The sequence below is a fragment of the Amphiura filiformis genome, chromosome 12 (genome assembly GCF_039555335.1).
Source record: "Amphiura filiformis chromosome 12, Afil_fr2py, whole genome shotgun sequence".
Classification (NCBI taxonomy): Eukaryota; Metazoa; Echinodermata; class Ophiuroidea; order Amphilepidida; family Amphiuridae; genus Amphiura; species Amphiura filiformis.
This window is the reverse complement of record NC_092639.1, coordinates 48316624-48323771: the sequence shown is the minus strand read 5'-3', so window position 1 is coordinate 48323771 and position 7148 is coordinate 48316624.

The following is a 7148-nucleotide window of genomic DNA, read 5'->3' as shown; positions in this document are numbered from 1 at the left end:
CATAATATAATATCTCCTTACGTTTTTGAAAGTCACAACTAAGAACTGACGCAAAAACCTCGTTTACTGGAAATCGTGGCACTGCAGCGCTCAATACCTCAACAGGGTGCAAGCTGTATGGTGAGTGGTGCTGGTGGTGGGTGAGCAGCAGGTGTGCAGGAGAGAGGGTATTAAATAGCTGTATATGTGTCCAAGGAAGGCTGCTTTTTCATAATTTACAGGAAACTAAAAGGTTGATGCAGGGGAGGATCCAGGTACACTGTCAGAGAGAGGGCACTCCATGAAACAAGCTTTTTTTTACACCAACATATTGGTCATATTTGGGAATTTTTTATTTTTAGAGGGGTAGGATGGGTTGGGCCCAGGTGCAAGGCCCCCTGGAGCAGCCTTTAGGCTGAACTAGATTGAAAAATGAAATGTATGTTTTAAAAATAATGAAAAATACATTATTAGCGGTTTAAGTTTCCTTTACACTTGAATAACAAAATATTTATTTGGAAAGAATGTCCATAATAGTTTGCCTTGATTTAGCAGGGCAGGTAGAAAAGGTCAAGTTTTTATATTTCTATACAGTGTAGTTCATTTATTTTAAAGATGTAATGCTACTTTTTTCTATTAATTATTCTACACGTTATGATCCTCCATCGTGTTGGTCTAAAGATAATTATTCAGATTTTGAATAGTATAGGACATTCCCGTATCAAATATTGGTGTTAAAGAGGGCTTTAAGGAACACACTGCAAGTATTCAGATTTTAATATTTTAAATTACAGGGACATTCCACGTTGGGACCTTAAAAAGGAATTGCTCCGTTGCGGTTTGGTCCTAAAAGGGGTATTCGGATATTTTTCTACAAGGCATTCCACGTTGGCAGCGGTCTTAGAGCCACTCCGTACATCGATGATCTTTAGAATATCAACTTATGATACTAAGTAGTTTATTAGAATTAGGGGTGTGGTGTGCCCATTATTGTATATCCACCATCGGTGTCTATGTAATCTCGAGGGGAACCACTAATGGGGTGTTAGTGAACGAAAGACACTACGTCGTGAGATATTCCTCGCCCTCGTCGATCCTTAATTTCAACTAAGAGAGCAAAACGCAAATAGAAGACACATAACCAGAAGCGATTTGGATGCGGAAAAAGGGGCCTTACACACTCAACCGGGATGAAAATCACTTCCTGCGACCAACTCCTAAAAACCACCTACAATAGCGCCACCAACGTCACGCTCCGACAGGGGAAGCAGACGAACGAGGAGGACTGGGAGAATTGGTCAGTCGATTTGTGAAAGTGCTGCGATGTAGCACGAAACGTCATTATTGAAGGTATGTTTAACATCATTTTGCCAAATAATCAATTGGATTATTTTGTTTACATGAAATTTATAAATGTTATACCCGGTGTTTCAATTACGAAATGATAACACTAATAATAATCAGACCCGGATTTACCATTGGACCAGATGGGCTCCGGACCCAGGGCCCCCAAAATTAAAGAGAATTAAAATAAAATTGACATGACAAAATATGTGTAAATGGCCATTTCATGGAAACTGTCATCTGCTGTTGTACAGTATAGTTCACAGGGCATCCATGATAACACACGTGAAGTAAGATTGAATGTATTATGTAGGATGTTGCGTAGAGGAAGAGGACCTAATGTCTGGTGACTAAATCTTTGTAACAAAGGCTAGGAAAGTGTTTTAGGCATACCTGAAGGGCATTGAACAAATTTGGCTTTGAGGATTTTTTTGTTTTAGAGGAGTGGATGGGTTGGGTCCCATCAGGTGCAGCGAAACTCCTGGAGCAGCCTTCCAGGTTGAACCTGATATATTGTTTTAGCTCTGTTTCCACCCAAATTGAAATGTATGTTTAAAATAATGAAAAAAAAAACATTATTGTTTGGTTTAAAATTTCCTTTACATGAATAATAAAATATTTTATTTACAAAAGAATATCCCATAATAGTTTTATGATTAGACTTCGACCATCCCGCAGTTCATGTTTTATTATTATTATTATATGTTGCAATCCTATGAAGTCAATGTTCATAATTTTACCAGGTAGAAAAGGTCAAAAGTTTTATATTTTCTATAGTTCATTAATTTAAATATGTAATTGCTACTTTTTTTCTATTAAAGGGGCATTCTATGCGTTATGGTTCTCAAATGTGCACTCCATCACCGTGTTGGTCTAAGGATGAGTATTCAGATTTTTGGAATAATTAAAGGGACATTCTGGTGTCAAATTTTGGTCTTAAAAAGAGCTTTAAAGGGCAATTGCTTTTTTTTCAGAGGTATTCAGATTTTATTCATTTTAAATTACAGGGACATTCCACGTTGGGACCCAGCAAAGGGTACTCCATTGCGGTTTGGTCCTGAAGGGGTATTCAGTTATTTTTTTTTCTCATAAAGGGCATTCCACGTTGTGGTCTTAGAAACCCACTCGGCTCCGTCACATCTAGTGATCTTTGGGAATATCAACTTATGATAATAAGTAGCTTATTAGAATTAGAAGTGTGGTGTACTCCATTATTGTAATATCCATCTCCAGAAGCATGAATATAGTTAGTGTTAGTGACAGGAGAAATTTGTGTCAGAAAATAAGTAGTAAATCAGGCGAGTCAAGAGAGTGTGCATTTTATCAATCTTTTCATTTTACTAATACAACATCATTTATTCAGAGTTTTGGAATTAAATGTAATACTGGAACTTACTTTTTGCAACAATTGCTACGTTGCGTCTGGAACCACCTGATTTCATCAGGCAACTGACCCGTTGGACTGGTCACGTGATAGACGGCTATATCGTCCCGATGGTCTGGTCCCATGCACATGATGCATGAGATAAGTTAAAGCGGAGTCCCCTTTCTTGTTTAGTGATGGTAGCTCAACGCGTTCCCAAATGGCTTCGTTTATGCCTCTCCTATGCCATTGTTCCTCCTGATCAAGAATAACAACTTCCTCGTTCTGAATTGAGGGTCCAGTGCCGTCTATCACGTGACCAGTCCAGCGGGTCAGTTGCCTGATGAAGTCTGGTGGTTCCAGACGCAACGTAGCAATTGTTGCAAGAAGCAAGTTCCAGTATTAGATTTAATTCAAACTCTGTTTGAAACTACTGAATGACTAAGAACATTTACTCATTTAACATCATTTATTATTTATTAAACAGTACAAAACATTAATTACAGAGTTTATAAAAGACTACCATGATTACAAAGAAAAAATTTATTTACACTTTTACAACTTCATTAACAACAAGGCCCCAGTTATGATCGCCTCTATCCAGGGCATCAATAAGTGACGTCATCAGACCTTCATATCATCTAGCTGATATTATCCAATTCACAATAATCCATCATTTATTTGCCATAAATTTGTATGATATCGCAATTTCAAAAAAATCAAAAGAACATTCCTCGTTTTCAAAATGCAACTGTCTGATGTGCTCTCTGGTCCCACAAAAAATACGTGAAAACGTCGCTATATGAGTCTTAAAGTCTGTTCTCCTAGTGTATAAAATTTGGAAGTTTAAATTAGTTACGACAAGCACTAGTACACAACCAGATTCCTTCCGACCCAGCTACTTTATGGCTACTCTAGAGTAATAGTGCAGTACCAATCCATCCGGTACTGGTATGTATGTGTTTCTGTTCACACAGGTATAGAGTACCAATGAAGTAGCTGGGTGGCAGTGTACCTCTGGGGCAGCAGCAATAGAAATCGGGTAGTGTGGTTTACATTAATGCTCTTTTGATTCGTTATCTATTAGTTTTGGTTGTTTGATTTATTAAAATGAAATATTCAATATCTACAAAATGCGATTACAGTGATTGCAGAAGACTACATGGCATTTCATATGAAAAATCGGTTTAAAGTAATTAAAACCATGAACAAGTTAGAATTAAGGGTTGGGGTATGAACGTTTGGACAGTATTTATTTTTGGACATCAGAGCACATCAGACATATCGAAATGCATTCTGAATACGAAGAATGTCAATCTGATATCAAATAATTTTGATATTTTGAAATTCGCAATTTAATACACATTTTATGGCAAATCATTAAAATTGATATTTTGATATTTAATAGTACTTGAAGTAAACTTTATAAATCTGATGATTTATATTTAAAGTATGTAGGTGGGTTGAAAAGCAAAATTGAAAATTTTGAATTTTCATTATTGAGATATGGATTTTTTCCCAAAACACCAAAAAAATTAGGTCTTTTTGGGAAAAAATCCATATCTTCAATATGAAAGGTCAAAATTTTCAATTAACTGTCGGCTTTCCTCCCTGCTACATACACTTTTTAAAAAGAATATATCATTAGATTTATATAATTTACTTCGAGGACTGTTATATATCAAAAATTCGAAAAAATATCAAATTTTTATAATTTGTCATAAAATTTGTATTATATTGTGATTTTCAAAAATGAAAATTATTTGATATCAGAAAGACATGCTTGTATTCAGAATACAATTCGATAGGTCTGAGGTGCTCTCTGTCCCACAAAAAATACTGTCGAAACGCAATAAACGCTCATTTTAGATCCCTTAATGTAAATTTGCTGATACCTAATTTGTTAGTCCTGGTGTTCCAATTACGAAATGATTTATCATTGTGCATCTCTTTTAGCCTGAAAACACCATATTTTGGACCAAAATAGGGTAAAATTGCACTAGGCGCTTGCGGGCACTGGCCCGTTACACAGCAAAATTCACCCTCATTTTGGGCTAAAATAGTCTGAAGTCAAATGTCTAAAATCGGAACAAAATATGCTGATGTCCCTCTAAATTATAATGCTTCCTCCTCCAGGCATCTTATAATATTAATACGTAAACCAACACTTGGTCATTAAAGTGCACATGCCTTCCTCACGGTGAGCTTGGGGGCCTCCAAATTTTGGCCTGGCCCAGGCCCCATAAAAAGAGGTAAATCCGACCATGATAATAATGAAGTATAGGATATGATTTTAAAACAATAAGATTTCTGTTTTTGTTTTCACACCAAAATTAATATTATATTCTCTATCAGATCCCAGTGAATATTTAAATATCCGATATAAAAGGCATATAAGGGTATAAAACGCTTTACTAACATGTAAATTTGTTGCAAAAGAATTTAACTAATATTATGTAAGTATTTTGTTAAAATGTTTGCATGAATATTTTTACAATAATATTTTTGGCATTTTTAAAGAAATTTTTAAATCGTCTAAAATGCATTTGCAGAAGAGCCTTAGAAGTAACCTGCTTTGAAGCTACTTCGGGTCAAAGGTCGAAATACTTTCAAGGTCCTACCTAATGTATATCTTCACTCCGGTATACCTGAGCGAAAAAGCAACATTTTTCTGCGACCTATGGTTTCTGACCTCTTGAAATCCATTATAAGTAGGCATATTAATTGTATGTTTTGGTGATTTGCATTTTGGCCAAAAGTTTACCATTTTTCACAATTTTGTCATTTCTTGCATTGTAACAAAGGATTGAAGGTGTTTTTGGCATGCCTGAAAGGGACTGAACAATTTGGCTTGGCTGCCCTCTTCAAAGTGTCAGGCATTTTTGGTAGGGGTCAATTAAGGTCAAACCCCAGCAAACACAAAACGTTTTCGACATTATTCGCAAAAGGGTATAAAAGGTTGCCAGAAAACGTTTAAATGTCGGGTTATATAAAGGGTATATTAAGAGTATAAAACGTTTTCATAACATTAAAAACATTTTGATAATATACTGCCCAGCAAACACAAAATGTTTAAATGTCGGGTTATATAAAGGGTATAAAAATGTATTACATTCCACAAACATTTTTGAAAACTAAACAGAATGTTATTTTGGGGTTGAAAAAAAAATTTTGCGAAAAATGTTTGCCCAAAATATTTGCAATAACGTTTTAAAAACGTTTTCATGACCTTTATATAACCCGACATTTAAATGTTATTAAAACGTTTTGAAAACAACATTTTAAGAACATTTCTGTGTTTGCTGGGTGCAAATATTTTAACATAATGTTATTTAAGTGTTGACAAAATATTTGGCAAAATGTTTGCAAAAATAGTTTACAATTAGCATTTTGAAAACATTTTGAAAATATTGTTGTAGTGTGTTTTCATGCAAAACGTTTTAAAATGTTTTCATGACCTTTATATAACCCGACATTTTAATGTTATTAAAACGTTTTTACCTAAACCAAAAGCCAAAATATAACTTATTTAAAAACGTTTTTGTGTTTGCTGGGCCCAGCAAACACAAAACGTTTTCGACATCATTCGCAAAAGGTTATAAAAGGTTGTCAGAAAACGTTAAATGTCGGGTTATATAAAGGGTATATTAAGGGTATAAACGTTTTCATAACATTAAAAATCATTTTCTAATAATCTACTGCTCAGCAAACAAAAATGTTTTACAGAAAACGTTTAAATGTCGGGTTATATAAAGGGTATAAAAACGTTTTAATAACATTCCAAAAAACATTTTTGAAAACTTGATACAAACATTCTAAACAGAATGTTATTTTGGGGTTGAAAAATGTTTTGCGAAAAATGTTTGCCCAAAATATTTGCAATAACGTTTTAAAAACGTTTTCATGACCTTTATATAACCCGACATTTAAATGTTATTAAAACGTTTTGAAAAAACCATTTTAAGAACATTTCTGTGCTTGCTGGGTGGCAATATTTTAACATAATGTTATTTTTAAGTGTTGACAAAATATTTGGCAAAAAAATGTTTGCAAAAATAGTTTACAATAACATTTTTGAAAACATTCTAAAAATATTGTTGTAGTGTGTTTTCATACAAAACGTTTTAAAACGTTTTCATGACCTTTATATAACCCGACATTTTAATGTTATTAAAACGTTTTTACCTAAACCAAAAGCCAAAATATAACTTATTAAAAACGTTTTAAAACGTTTTGTGTTTGCTGGGCAGTGGTTTCTGTTGACCTCTGCCTCCAAATTGTTTGCTCAGTTGCTATGTTTCAACACCACAATGTGTAGGCCCTTTTGACAGAGATGATTTACTGTATCTACGATTCTGCTTCGTTTACCCCGGATGATGATAGAGCCCAATATTTATTGCTACCAATTGACACTGATCCAGGATTTAGGAGATGACAGTGGGTGGATTCTCTCGTCTTCGTC